Genomic DNA, 14,901 nt, shown 5'->3' on the forward strand with positions numbered 1-14,901 from the left:
TCCTAGGAATGTCCACAATGAATCAACAGAATTGTCACTATTGTAATTTAACTGAACCCAAATATATTGACTTAGATTTAGGTATTAGGTTCTATTGGTAAATTATTACACAAAACTCCACTGAGTGATCTCTACAGTACTCAAAGAGAAAAATAGAACAATCTCACAGACATTGTTATAATGAGCAAGATCCTTATATGCCCAGGGAACAGAACCATTCACAACAGAAGAGTAGAAAACTAAACATCTAAAAACTTATATACTTAGGATTTTTGGAAATTTATAACTCCATTTATTAGTAAATACTTATGTAATTAAAGTAGAACAAAAGAAATGCATCTTGAAACAATATTTGCATACTGTATTATTGTGTTTTCAAGCTTATTACAGTATATACAAAGCAAGGTATGATTTTTCAAGTCCAAAGTGGTAAATATTGTTAGAATTTATTTGATCTGAGGGGTCTCTTAAAAGAACCACTTCTTGAACGCTGCCCCAAGTAACAACAAATTATAGGCAGATTATAGCTCCCCTCACTCCCCACAGTGTTCCAGGATTCAAATAGCTCTGATAAAAAGAGAAGAAAAAGAGGTTTATTTTAAAGCATTCCATAGGCCAGCAAGGAATTTTCAAAAATGTTTTAAGAGAATATATTTTATTTCTCTTGAAGCAACATAAATTTAACTTCACTCTTTGGCTATCTCTATACCCTAAAGAATACTCCTAGTTAGTATTGAATTTGCCATTTGAAAATATACATCCCAGTTTTTAATACTGATCTCTCTTCCTATGATTACTATTAATTCAGGATTGTATGAAAAAAAGCCACCCTAGACAGAATTTGAATGGAAATTGTGGAGCCATTCAGTAGAGAATTACAAGAAACATTAGTTTTAGATAAATTTCATCAGTTGTAACATAAACTGAAGAATTTAAGTGAAGGACTTAAGTGATTTTACCGTTGAAGAACCATGAAGAATATGCAAAAACAAACACTGTAGGCAGAATCGACAGGATTTATCTTTATAAAACAATACTTAACCATTTTGCTTAATTTTTCTCTCTGCTAAAATATCCCTGAATTTTTCTCCTGAAAAATCTTTAGCTAAAAGACTTCCATTCATAATTACAAACCAGCAGCTCTTAGACTGCCTTGAGAGGCTGAACTGATGTTATTCATTTTTGTTTGTGGCCTTCAGTGGTATTTCATTGTCCACCATGAAAAGGAGTAAGGAGTGAATCTGAATTTATAATTTTGATGATAATTTATAAGTATTATCAAAGTTTTGTTGTCACTTTCTAGCGTGATTATTTTTTTCTAGATCGGAAAAAGGGCAAAGTATTTGTATACTGAGGTGCCAGTCTTTTGAAATTCATATCCATCACCTGGGGGTTGGGCAGCATTTAAATTGTTCCATTCAAAGCCTGGAAGTAAGCCTGTCTGTTTCACTGGACATTTTCCCTAGGTGTCACTGGCTGTAAGACAACCAGAACATGATCAGAATGACCCAGGTTATAATCTTATTAATGGAGTACCTTAAATAATTATATTTTCTAAAACACCAAACAGCCATTTCTTTTAAAAGAAAGCAATGTATGAATCACTCCCTTGCATTTAAGATCAAAACCTTATTTTTCAAATGCAACTCTAATTATTTAATGAATTATTTGGTAGTGAAACTACTGTTTTTACTACATGTAAATAATTTGTTGCTTTATCAAATAAATATATAAAAGCACTTTGAAAACTAAAGGATCATACATGTTTGTGATAGAATTACAAGTAGGTTTTCCATGGAGTTGGTTGTCAAAATGTGGTAACTTTTTAGCACAAATGTGGTTGCTTATTTTATATATATCAAAAAACATTTTAAAACAAATTCTCAGAGTTTTAATTATATATGTTAGCAACAGTAGAAATAACTAGTCTCTGGGAAGTTTCATGTGAATTCAATTCTCACAAGAAAATATTTTAAAGACTTGGCTGAGTCTATTTTTATAGGCCTCAGAAGTGCTTCATTACTATTTCTTTGATTTACAAACAAAAAAATATGTTTTTACTGGGTTTTTAACCACCAGTTTTTGGCCATTTATTACTTATTTCTTTAGTAACAATTACATTTTTTTGTTATTGATGAATTCTGGCTAGAAAATAACTTTTCTGGGACTTCCCTGGTGGTGGAGTGGTTAAGAATCTGCCTGCCAATGCAGGGGACACGGGTTCAAGCCCTGGTCCGGAAAAATCCCACATGCCACAGAGCGACTGAGCCCGTGTGCCACAACTACTGATCCCGTGCGGCACAACTGCTGAGCCCACGCACCGCAACTACTGAAGCTGGCACGCCTAGAGCCCGTGCTCCGCAACAAGAGAAGCCACTGCAATGAGAAGCCTGCGCACCGCAATGAAGAGTGGCCCCCGCTCGCCACAACTAGAGAAAGCCTGAGCGCAGCAACAAAGACCCAACGCAGCCAAAAATTAAAAAGAAAAAAAAAAGAAAGAAAATAACTTTCCTTAAAACTGAAAAGTCTAGTTTCTATTTGGTAAATATTTTAAGCTCAATTTTTCCCTTAGGGAAACTGTAAAAGTTAATTTTTTGGTACATGTATAGGTATGTGATCAAATTAACAGCAAAGTCAGTCTTTGGCCTTTCATACTCTTAGCTACTATATACAAGAAGTATATTAGAATTAAATCTAACATTACCATGGCAGTCTCCTTTGTAAGTATTCTGAGGGAAGCTCATTTCCCTTAGTTCACAAGTATCTGCCAATGTTAAGGAATATTTTGTCTCAATTTAGATCAAAGCACCCATGACCTGTGCAGCCAAGTAATCAAAGAGAAGGCCAAGACTTTAAGTGTAATGGAACCTATAATCAGAAGTATTCTAGTGGATTGTGAACAAATAGGAAGAATACTAACATACACTTTTCCTGGGAGAGTTACTTTCATTGGTCCTCTTATAAGGTTTATTACAAAGTTCACTATCTCACTAATCACTGAGAAGGGAAACTAGATGTAAGGACCTGATTATGTGAGTTTAATTGGCCAGGCTACAGCAAACCAAAACACCCTTCAGAACCAGGCCAGTACCCCGGGGTTTAGTTCTTGTACGGGGAAAAATCTGTACCTCTTTCAAAGGGTGAGCTGATAATTAAAGTTACCTGTATTCTGAAGATATCACAAAAATGGCATCTATAGACAACTGATGGAAATTTTCTTTAGATATTTAATTTGTAGGCATTTTTCTGCTTTATGTTTTCTATTAACCTTTTATCATTGAGGCTAGAGCTGAGAACTAAAAGCCCTATCACTCAAGGAACTTACATTGATTGCAGTGATGAGTACTATGGAGAAAATAAAGCAGGGTAAGGTAATAGAGAATCAAGGATGCTTTTTTTTTTAGTTAGAAATGGTTTCTGAGTTAGGCAAACACACAAAGCTGTAAAAAACAGATGTGAGCTCACCAAATTAAAAATTGCTTTTCAATTGACCCAGTGCATGCATGCTCAAAAGGGGCAATTATCATAAATTGCATCTGAACACAGAAATCCCATCCAGCCAGTTTTTATGGGAGGGGAAGAGCACTGACTAATTTTGCTGAGCCACTGGAAACTACTCTAGATCTACTGTTTTGATCTATACAGTTGCTTAGAACTTATTTTAAGTTTAGGATCACATTCCACTTAAAAATTTTTTGAGATATAATTCACATAACAAAAAATTTACCATCTTAAAGTGCACAGTTCAGTAGTTTTTAGTATATTCACTGTGTTGTGCAATCTTACTAATTCCAGAACATTTTCATCATGCCAAAAAAACCTCTGTTTTAATTAGTAATCAGTCCCAATTTTCATTTTCTCCCATCCCCTGGCAACCACTAATCTCTCTGTCTCTGTGGAATTGCCTGTTTTTGACATTTCATACATCCTTTAGTGTATGGCTTTTTTCCTTAGGATAATGTTTCCAAGATTCATTCATGTAGCCTGTAAGAGTATTTCATTCCTTTGTATGACTGAATAATAATCCATTATGTGGATATACCACATTTTGTTTATCCTTTCATGAGTTGATGGACATTTGGATTATTTCTATAATTTGGCTCTTATGAATAACCATGCTATAGAATGCTATAAACATCTGTGTACAAGCTTTTGTGTGAATATGTTTTCAGTTCTCTTGGGTATACGCCTAAGAGTGGAATTTCTGATTCATATGGTAAATCTACGTTTAACTTTTGGAGAGATTGCTGAACTGTTTTCCATAGCAGCTGCACCATTTTACATTCCCACCAGCAGTGTATGAGGGTTCCAATTACTTTACATCCTTGCCAACGCTTGTTATTGTCTGTCTTTTTTATTATACCCATCCTAGTCGATGTGAAGTGGTATATCACTGTGTTTTGAGTTACATTTTCCTAATGACTAATGATACTGAATATTTTTTTCATGTGTTTATTGGCCACTTGTTTATCTTCTCTGGAGAAATGTCTGTTCAAATCCTTTGCCCCTTTAAAATTGAGCTATTTGTGTTTTCAATGTTGAATTGTAAGAGTTCTTTATATTTGCTAGATACAAGTCCCTTATCAGATATGATTTGCAAATATTTTCTCCCATTCTGTGTTGTCTTTTTACTTTTTTGATGGTGTCCTTTGCATTGCAGAAGTTTTTGCTTTTGATGAAATCCAGTTTATCTTTTTTTCTTTTGGTTGTTTTTGCTTTAGTTGTCATATCTAAGAAACCATTGCCTACTCCAATATCATACAGATTTACACCTGTCTTTCCTTCTAAGAGTTTTATTGTTGGGACTTCCCTGGTGGCACAGTGGTTAAGAATCCACCTGCCAATGCAGGGAACATGGGTTCGAGCCCTGGTCCGGGAAGATCCTACATGCAGCGGAGCAACTAAGCCCATGCGCCAGAACTACTGAGCCTGCACTCTAGAGGCTGTGAGCCACACTACAGGGCCTGCATGCTGCAACTACTGAAGCCCATGTGCCTAGAGCCCATGCTCTGCAACAAGAGAAGCCACCACAATGAGAAGCCTGCACACCACAACGAAGAGTAGCCCCCACTTGCCGCAACTAGAGAAAGCCTGCGCATAGCAACAAAGACCAAAGCAGCCAAAAATAAATAAATAAATAAAAAGAGTTTTATTATTTTAGTTCTTTCATTTATGTCTAGGGTCCATTTTGAATTAATTTTTGTATGCAGTGTGAGGTAGAGGTTCAACTTCATTCTTTTGCATGTGTATATCAAGTTGTCTCAGCACCATTTACTGAAAAAAACTATCTTTTCCTTACTGAGGTGTCTTGGCACCCTTGTTGAAAGCTAATTGACCATAGATGTTTGAGTTTGTTTATGGACTCTTGATTCTATTCCATTGGCTTATATCTTATGCTAGTGCCACAGTTGATTACTGTAGCTATGTAGTAAATTTTCAAGTTGGGAAGTGTCAGTTTACCAGCTTTATCTTTTTTCAATATTGTTTTGGCTATTTGGGGTCCCTTGAGTTTGATTATGAATGTTAGGAACAGCTTACCCATTTCTGCAAAAAAGTCTGTTGGAATTTTGATAGGAATTACATTGAATATATATCTATATTTGGGGAGTATTGCCATCTTAATAATATTAAGTTTTCCAGTCCATAAACATGGGCTGTCTTTTATTTATTTATATCTTTAATTTCTTTTAACCATCTTTTGTAGTTTTCAGTGTACAAGTCTTATGCTTCTTTGGCTAAATTTATTCCTGAATATTTCTTTTCTTTTGATGCTATTGTAAATGGACTTGTTCTATTAATTTCATTTTCAGATTGTTCATTGCTAGTGTATAGAAATACAACTAATTTTTGTATATTGATCACAATTTGTGATGGATAGTAAATTTGGGTTAGAAACACACCACACCATGAATCAAGGAACTTAGGTAATGTTTACCCATACAAACTGACTGAACGAGCAGAAATTCACCTTTTTTTTTTTTTTTTTAAATTGGCCGCGCTGCACGGCTTGCAGGATCTTAGTTCCCTAACCAGAGATTGAACCTGTGCCCCCCTGCAGTGGGAGCTCGGAGTTCTAACCACTGGACTGCTAAAGAATTCCCAGAAATCCAACTTTTTTTTGTTGATGATGATCATAACTTTTTAGCTGATTATTTTAAGATTATTCCTTCAAGAATTATTTCTGTTTTTCTTATTGCTAGGTGAAGGATGATAAGAGCATAGAGCACCACTAGGTAATTTGGCCTTTGTAGTCTATAGTCTCAGGTCTTTCACATGTATTTTTCCTATTTAAGTAAAACACAAATGGAACAATCCTCAGCACCCTGTCTCTCTGTATCATGAGGATACTTTCTGCATATTCCTCAATGCTATATATTTTAAAGATTAATGGTGATGCAGAGAAAGCTAATTTATTCAACCAATTTCTATGTGCTAGGTGTTATGCTAAAAAAAAAACATAGTTTAATAAATCACAGACCCATCCACCAAGAAGCACACAGTCTGTTGAATAAAGACAGACAGTAACATTTTGACCATTTGAACGCATACAAGGAGCCTGGCACTCTAGTGACATACAAGTGAGTAAAAGGCCAGGTTTCTGTTTTAATGGGACTCACAATATAAAGGAGAATATAATGGCTCTCGTAAAAATATAGAGGGCACTATGGGAGTATGGAGGAAGGGCTTTTAACGTTCAAGGGTAAGGGAAGGTGCCCCTTGTGTCTTAATGGATAAGTTGGGTTTTAGAAGGTATAAGAATAAGAGGAATAGCATTTTAGATCAGGAAACCCCATTGCAAAGGCTAAGAAAGGGGAGACAACACCATATACTCAGGGAACAGCAAGCAGTTTAGTAATGGTCCTAGTACATTGGGGACTCCAAATAAGGATCTGCTGAGTGACTGAATTAGTGCTGGGTGTAAGGGATGGCTGAAGTTGAGGATAGGAAGGTAGCTTAGATCACAAAAGGACCACACTAAAGAATCGAAAGGCTATGGAAAGCCTGCTGCATTTATTCTGTACAATTTACACAGCAATTGGACTGGTTTACTTTTGCTGCCCGAAATCCTTTCTCTTTAGACATAGTACAGATGATGTACAAAATAGCAGAAGAGAATTTAAAACCCATTAAGTAGAACTAATTATTTACAAATAATTTATAGGTGATATCTGTGTCTATATCTATGCATAACATCGATTTTAATCGCTGCAAGTCTGAGGAAAATCCTTTTTTTTTTTTTTTTTTGGGTCTAGTGTGAGAGGGTATTTTAAAAATTAATTATTTTTGAAAGTACAAAATAGCCTTTCATAAAACAATTCCATATTCACGTAGGTCATTTTTCAAATTCAAGTTAGTGATGTTTGACTTCATATAAATAGTACACTATAAATAACACCATAGTAAGGGCAAGGGAAGGAGGTAGCTGAGTCAAAATACTAGCAAAGCCATATTGACATTTCTATTTTGTAGTGGGCAGTGTGAAGGTAGAATGAAAAAGTTTAGCTTATTTGATTCACCCAATTCTCTTGAAAAAGATATTTTAAAATTAATTATTAATCAGGAATAGTTTTACTTACAATCTTAATATTACTGCGGGATGATTAATGATCAGTCTATTAAATTGACTGAATTAAGAACAATAATACTGGGCTTCCCTGGTGGCGCAGTGGTTGAGAATCTGCCTGCCAGTGCAGGGGACACGGGTTTGAGCCCTGGTCTGAGAAGATCCCACGTGCCGCGGAGCAACTGGGGCCCGAGAGCCACAACTACTGAGCCTGCGCGTCTGGAGCCTGTGCTCTGCAACAGGAGAGGCCGCAACAGTAAGAGGCCTGCGCACCGCGATGAAGAGTGGCCCCCGCTCGCTGCAACTAGAGAAAGCCCTCGCACAGAAACGAAGACCCAACGCAGCCAAATAAATAAATAAAATAAATTTATAAAAAACACACAAAAAACAAGAAAATAATACTACAACATTTCCCTCTTCTCACTTGGCATTAATTTTTTCTTAAGTGTAAGAAAAAAAATTTTTCTTACATTTTTTCTTGTCATTTTTTTCAAAGTGACAGCATATATGGTTTGAGTCAAATAATTACAAGGCTCGTAACAATAAACAGAAGGCCCTGCTCCATTGGTTGTCACTCTGATGCCTGCTTCTCAAAGGAAAACTGCTGTTCTACTATTTAACTCCACGTTTCTAAAAAGCACATTTCTTTTTTCTTTTTTTTTAATTAATAGTAATCTTTTATTTATTTATTTATATTTATTTTTGGCTGTATTGGGTCTTTGTTTCTGTGCGAAGGCTTTCTCTAGTTGTGGCAAGTGGGGGCCCACTCTTCATTGCGGTGCATGGGCCTCTTAACTATCGCGGTCTCTCTTGTTGCGGAGCACAGGCTCCAGACGCGCAGGCTCAGTAATTGTGGCTCACGGGCCTAGTTGCTCCGCGGCATATGGGGTCTTCCCAGACCAGGGCTCGAACCCGTGTCCCCTGGATTAGCAGGCAGATTCTCAACTACTGTGCCACCAGGGAAGCCCTAAAGAGCACATTTCTATTGCCATGGCTTAGTTATTCCGTTTTAGCCATTTTATGCCATTTACTAATTTCCCAATATGCTTATATCCCATTGTTCAGTGTTTATATATTTTAATCTCTATTTTATATATTGTCCACAGCATCCCATGTTATATCAGTCAGGAGAGGTTAATTATGCTGCATTAACAAATTACCACAAAAACCTCAGTGGCCTACAACAATAAAGGGTTATTTCTCATTTACACAGCATGTTGGCGGCAGGCCAGCTGCAGTTCGCTCTACGGTGTCTGCATTCAGGACTCAGATGGCCAGAGGCAGCCTCTAACAAGTGCCCACCTTGTGGCAGGCTCAGAGACATGGCTCTAAAGCTTCTGCCTGTGCCTCTATTTCCCTGGCCACCGTAATTCACCCTGCCGGGTCTGACATCAATGGGGCAGGGAAGTATAATTCTCCTCCAGGAAGGTAACATCAAGTTTTAAACAATCATATAGTCCACCACAATTATTTTGTTTTCCCTGGAATTTATAGCCCCCTCTTCCTTGGGTTGCTTAGTTTTCTCTATATCCTATCACCATTTCATCTCTATATGTTCCACCAGAGCTGTGAAATTCCTCTCATAAGGTTCAAACACAGTAGGTAATCGATCAATTCTGTGGCTTTTATAGTTGTTGTTTTGTTTTTTCCTTGGAGACATCCCTTCTGGAGCCCTCCATCCTCCTGTGTCAGAGTAGACTGTTTGCTCTCCAGGCCTGCTACACAGTCGTCATCCTGGAACTTCCCTTCACCTTTATCTCAGGAATTCTCCCTATTTTCTCTTTTGTTGGAGCTCCTGTTTACCAGGTAGGTCCTATGTGTTTCTGTTTCTTGGTTTACACCCTTATTTTGATGAGGCATCTCCCTCTAGTAGATTCCTGAGCATATGTGAGTTAAAATTTTTTACTTTGACATCTTTTTCTGCTCCCTCCATTGTCTCTGTTTCTTTTCTTCTTTTTTTTTTTTGCGGTACGCGGGCCTCTCACTGTTGTGGCCTCTCCCGTTGCGGAGCACAGGCTCCGGATGCGCAGGCTCAGCGGCCATGGCTCACAGGCCCAGCCGCTCCGCGGTATGTGGGATCTTCCCAGACGGGGGCATGAACCCGTGTCCCCTGCATCGGCAGGCGGACTCTCAACCATTGCGCCACCAGGGAAGCCCCTCTTTTCTTTTTCTCTTCTTCTTCTTCTTTCTTTCCTTCCTTCCTTCTTTCCCTCCCTCTCTCTCTGACTTTTTCTTTTTTTCTTTCTTTACCCTGTTTGTTCATTTCAGGCTCTTTCATGTAAGGAGGTTTCTTCAAATATCTGGAGATCCTGGACTATTCACTATTGACTAACAGTGGATGAGAGCTTCTGTTGGTAGGAACAGGACTTGTCTACTGTTGGTCTTCATTGTAAAGAGATAGGTGACAAGCCACATTCTCCATTACAGAACCCCCAATTGTCAATATTTGTAGGCCTTTACTCTTGGACCAGCTGGTTTTCCACCCAGAGGAAGCTTCTAGTTCCCTGACATGATCCCAGCATTCTAGAATCTGAATTCGGGAATGAAGCTGGGGTGGGGGGGATACGTCTCATAACTCAACATGCATAACTTCATTTAATTCTGCTTTTCTATGGAGTGAGTCATCCCTGTCCTTAGCTCTGCCTGGGGTCCAGAGGAGCTCTGCATCAAACTGTCCAGAAAGTAAACTTCCTGTCTGCTGAGTTAAGGCAGGAGGGAATGGGTTAGGGACTGGGGGAAGGAAGGATCCCACTGTTCATCATAAAGTCTTCATAATAAATTCTCATTCTCAGTCCCACCCTACTTCTGCTTTCAGAGGTGCGGCAGCTCTAGCTTCAGACCCTTTCCAGGGTCTAGGATGTGAAAAGGTTCACTCTGGCTGGGTCAACCTCCTCCCAGAAGCTTAGATATTAAATTTCTTAGTTTGGGTAAGTTAGTTGTCACTCATCCATCTCCTTCCATGTTCCTAAGTTTGTTGACATCCTTCTTCAGCAGGGATCTTTTTTCCTGTTTGCATTGTCTTTATGGGTTTATACCTTTTTTATCCCTTCACTCTCATTTTAATGAGGTATCTGGAGTGAGTAGGGAAAAACATGTGATCAATGCACCGTGTTTAACCAGAAGTCTCCTTACCATTAACACGAATAGATGTAACGAACATGTTTTCTAAGTGGGAAAAGTCCAACTATAGTTATAGGCAATTCTATAAGAATTAGATATAGATTAGTACAATAATATACCTAAATTTTTTTGAGTGCTTATATGTGCTAAAAAGTCTTTTAAATGCTTATATGTATTATATATATTAATATTTTATCCTCACAATAATCCCATGAGATGGATGCTGTGATTCAACACCTAGCAGTCTGACTCCAGCCCACCTATGCTATATAATGGGGTACCTCATGTTTTAAACTACAGGTAATCTTGTTATTTTCAACTTGTCAGGCCTCTAATCAATCCCTATTTATTGTTAGCTTAAGCTGTAGCTGAGGTTTTTCACATAGAATTTTAACATTTACAGCACATTATTTGATGTGGCAAGGCTAGCATCACTTTTGATGTGTCTATTTGAAGATACATGCTGGAGGTAGAAGAAGTAGTTTATGACCAATTTTAAAGCATAGTCATTTAAACTGGGAACCCTAGCATGTGTTTGTTTTATAATACAGACAGATGGGCATTTCCTCTTAAAGAAAGCAGTCACCATCTGTAATCTGAGAGGTCAAAGAGAAGCAATTAGAAATCTCACATTAGTAACAAAACTTTAAAGTGCCTGAAACATGCAAGAGTTTAACATCTTAAATCACTGATGGCCTTGAACACCTTAATTCAGAGCATTCAGCCCCTCATTCTTTGAAGATTTTAGGACCAGGCTCATTATCACTCTCTTCAAAGCTACTCACTACTCCAACACCACTGTCACATCTGCAGATAATTCTTTGCAAGATATAGATATAGATATAGACATAGATATATTTCAAATTCTTACTGCCTCTCAGTTCCTTGACCATCTCTCTTGGAACGATCTTTGCCCTCTGCTATCGCATCTACCCACTCTTAGGGTCATTCCCTACACCTTGACATTACTGACATTACTTCTAATTTTAATTTCAAGCCTACTACTCTCCAACCCCTCTCTTCTCTTTTCAGGTCATTCTCTATGGTACCTAAACTCCAGCAATTCTTCAACCTGATCAGAAACACCATTCCATTCACCCTCCCATCTTTTCACAGTTCCCCACCCCTCTCAAAGCCTTATTTCTTACCACATCTGAAATTATAATGCCTCCTTTGCATCTACCCTCAACTACCCTTTGCCAATCTCTCCCCATCCTACTTGCCCAGCCAAATCTCAGTCCTGGGTAATCCAAAACTACCTACTCAGTGCTTGGGCATCGCATGAGCAACTAAATCTGTCTGGAGAAAAATGCACAACCATAATGACTGGTCTCACTATAAATTCATGGCCACTCACTCAGGTGGGCGTTATTAGTGCCTGGAAACCTTACCATGTTTCCCTCATCAATTCCCTCTCCCACACTGACAGACTAGTATTTCATCTCTCTTCTTCTCTCCCTCCCCTGCTAACTCCCCCCTCATTACTTTCAGTTAATAACTACATGAGCCACAGTAGGCTAAACTGTTATAACAAATAAAAATGTTATGGCTCCCACTCAATAGAAATTTATACCTTGCTCACAAAATAATCCAGAGTGGGTGTTCCAGGTCAATGGGCAGCTCTCCTTCATCCCTGCATGTTCTTTCTTGTGGTTCTGCCAACTCCAGGGACTTGTAGTCATCTGCATAATCCAGCTGGCAGGAAGGAAAAATGCATGAAGGAGGCACACTAGCCTGGCAGTGACCGACATCATCTCTGCTCACATTCCAGTAGCAATAACTTCACATTTGACCATACCCAACTGAAAGAAAGGCTGAGAAAAATAGTCTCTGTGGTCAGGAAGAAAGAGAGAATACATTGTGATGGACAATTAGCAGTCTCCCAAAATGATCTTGTTTCTTATTTCACTGAGAAGATAGAAGCAACTAGAAAAGAACTTCTACTTTGTCCCACTATGAAATCCACAAGCCTACTTTAATATGTCCCATATATGTGGGGACTGGAGGGATTATATTTCTAGGCTGTCCCCAATCACAAAGGGGCAGTTTCCAAGCTTTCAGTTAGAACAACATGGTCATAATGACCACACCACCTAATCACAAAGTTCAAACATAACTTCTTTCCTTGCACTTTTTGACCTCTGTGGTTTTGGATATTGTGATCAACTCTCCTTCCTGCCCCTGTCTTTGTGAAACTCCAATGTATCTTGCTTTGGTGATTCTGTGTTTCTCTGGTTCTCCTCCCACTTCCTCCTCTCTTTCTTTGCTGGCTTCTCTATCTAGGTTAGATCCCTTCTTTATTTGTTGGCTTTTCTCATCTAGGTCTGAGCTTCTTAAACTTTAATGTGATACAAATCACTTGGGGTTCTTGTTAAACTGAAGACCTGATTCAGCAGGTCTGGGGTGGGGAGGGCTGAGATTCCACCTTTCCAACAAACCCCCTGGTGATGCTGGGCCAGTGTGGCTGGGCCACTGACCATGCTTTGAGTAGCAAGGTTCTAAAGAAGATGTTCTCCAAGATTCTGCCCTTTGTTTTCTTTTTTTCTCTCACAGTGATATCACTGCTAGGCTGATAACTTCCCAATCTATTTTCTAGTTCAACCCTCTTACCCTTACTTCAAAACCTTTACATCTAACTTCTCAGTGTCCACCTCTATCTGGCTGTCTCAACAATCTTTCAAACCTTTAAAATGTCCAAGTCTAAACTGATCTCTCAAGAAGTTCCTATTCCTATCTCTAATTGTCTTTTTTCTATCTTCTATAATTATCTCCAAACTCAAAACCTCCATTACCTTTTATTTTTCTCTTCCTCCTTCATGTATGTTCTCAAGCAATCCCCTCTTACTGGAAAATCAATTAATCAAATGCCAAATTCTGTAGATTCTGCTTCCACATCATCTTTTAGCCAAGCTCTTTTAAATTCCTCCTGCCTTACATTTAGTTCAGATTTATCATTACCTTTTACCTGGCCTATGGCAAGTCTATCTGACCATTTTCCCACCTCTCATTTCTGTATCCATTCACAGAGAGATCAAAGAAAAGCAAGGTTTTTAAACCCCCAAACTTTTAAACCACAAAAACTAAGTAATGATTTGAATACAAATTCTTCCACTTGGCATCCCAGGCCCCATTCTCCTCTGTGTCTGCCACTTCTCAACATGCCCTAGAGCCTTACCATTTGCTTTTCCTGAACACAACTTCCATTGATTCACTTTCATATATGTTCTCATGCTGTCTCTTCTTGCTGTAAAACCATCCCCATCTCCTTCAAGGTCAATCCCAAATGCCTTCTCCTCCTTACCGCCTTTCTTTCCTGATTCCCCAGACAGGTCTGAGCAGTTCTCTGATATTCTGCAGTACTCTGTATTTTTCACATGGCATCTGTCATGGTTTGTCTTTTAACTGTTTTATCCTTGTTTTATTTATTTTGAAGGCAAGGATAACAGCTTTAACTCCCCTCCGTAACCCTGCAGCGTCTTACCTATGGGGGCGTCTACTATTAGTTGAAACAAAGTGATTTAGGAAGATAATGTGACACAACGGTAAGCAGCACAGAATTTGAAGTCAGGACAGCTGTGTTCCGGCTGTGCCGTTTATTAGATGTGAGGCTTTGGGTAAGTCACTTAACTTGGCTTGCAAAATGAGAATCCTACTACCTGATGGAGCACGAAGGGAGGTAACGTGAAAGTGCTGTAACTCTACAGAGAACTGAGCAATGTTCATTATTTTCCTTACAGAGAAATGATGCAGTCTTTCTATTCAAATCTTGTTTGCAGGACCAACCCTACTTCACTAACTGGAGGTCGAGCCCGGAGGGGCTGGGAATTCGGGCCCCCACATTCCACTGGCCCTTTTCCACTGCAGGGCTCTCTAACTGCTCTCCGCGATTCAGGTGAAGCCGCCGAACTGCGGAGAAATAGCCTGGAGTCCTATTCTCTCGGGAGGCCTCCGTCCTTCCACCTACCCCGGGTAAGCCCTTCTCTTCCCGGTAACCCCGAAGACCGCGGCGCCGCCGCCTACGTGAGACGTTTGGACCCTGCCCGGCCCCCGTAGCTCCCCTTCTCCAGCAGGTGGGTCTGGTCCTTTCCCCCAACTCCGGGCACTCACGTCACCCGCGAACCCCTACCCACGCGACAGCGCAGCAACCAACCTAGAAAATAAACAAACCCCCGCGCGCGGCGGCGGGCGCGTCAGGCCCCTCCCCCGCTCCACCCCGC

General features: G+C 39.3%; 1 long non-coding RNA gene across 1 annotated transcript; it reads right to left on the reverse strand.

The window, feature by feature from the left end:
* On the reverse strand, positions 1 to 14,898 carry LOC117198591 (uncharacterized). Its single transcript, XR_004479791.2, has 3 exons — positions 14,420 to 14,898; positions 12,258 to 12,379; positions 1 to 567 (listed from the first exon to the last, which is right to left on the reverse strand). It is a non-coding gene; the product is annotated as an uncharacterized LOC117198591 (long non-coding RNA).
* Between the last annotated feature and the right edge of the window lie 3 nt (positions 14,899 to 14,901).

The sequence above is a fragment of the Orcinus orca genome, chromosome 6 (genome assembly GCF_937001465.1).
Source record: "Orcinus orca chromosome 6, mOrcOrc1.1, whole genome shotgun sequence".
In the NCBI taxonomy this organism is placed as follows: domain Eukaryota; kingdom Metazoa; phylum Chordata; class Mammalia; order Artiodactyla; family Delphinidae; genus Orcinus; species Orcinus orca.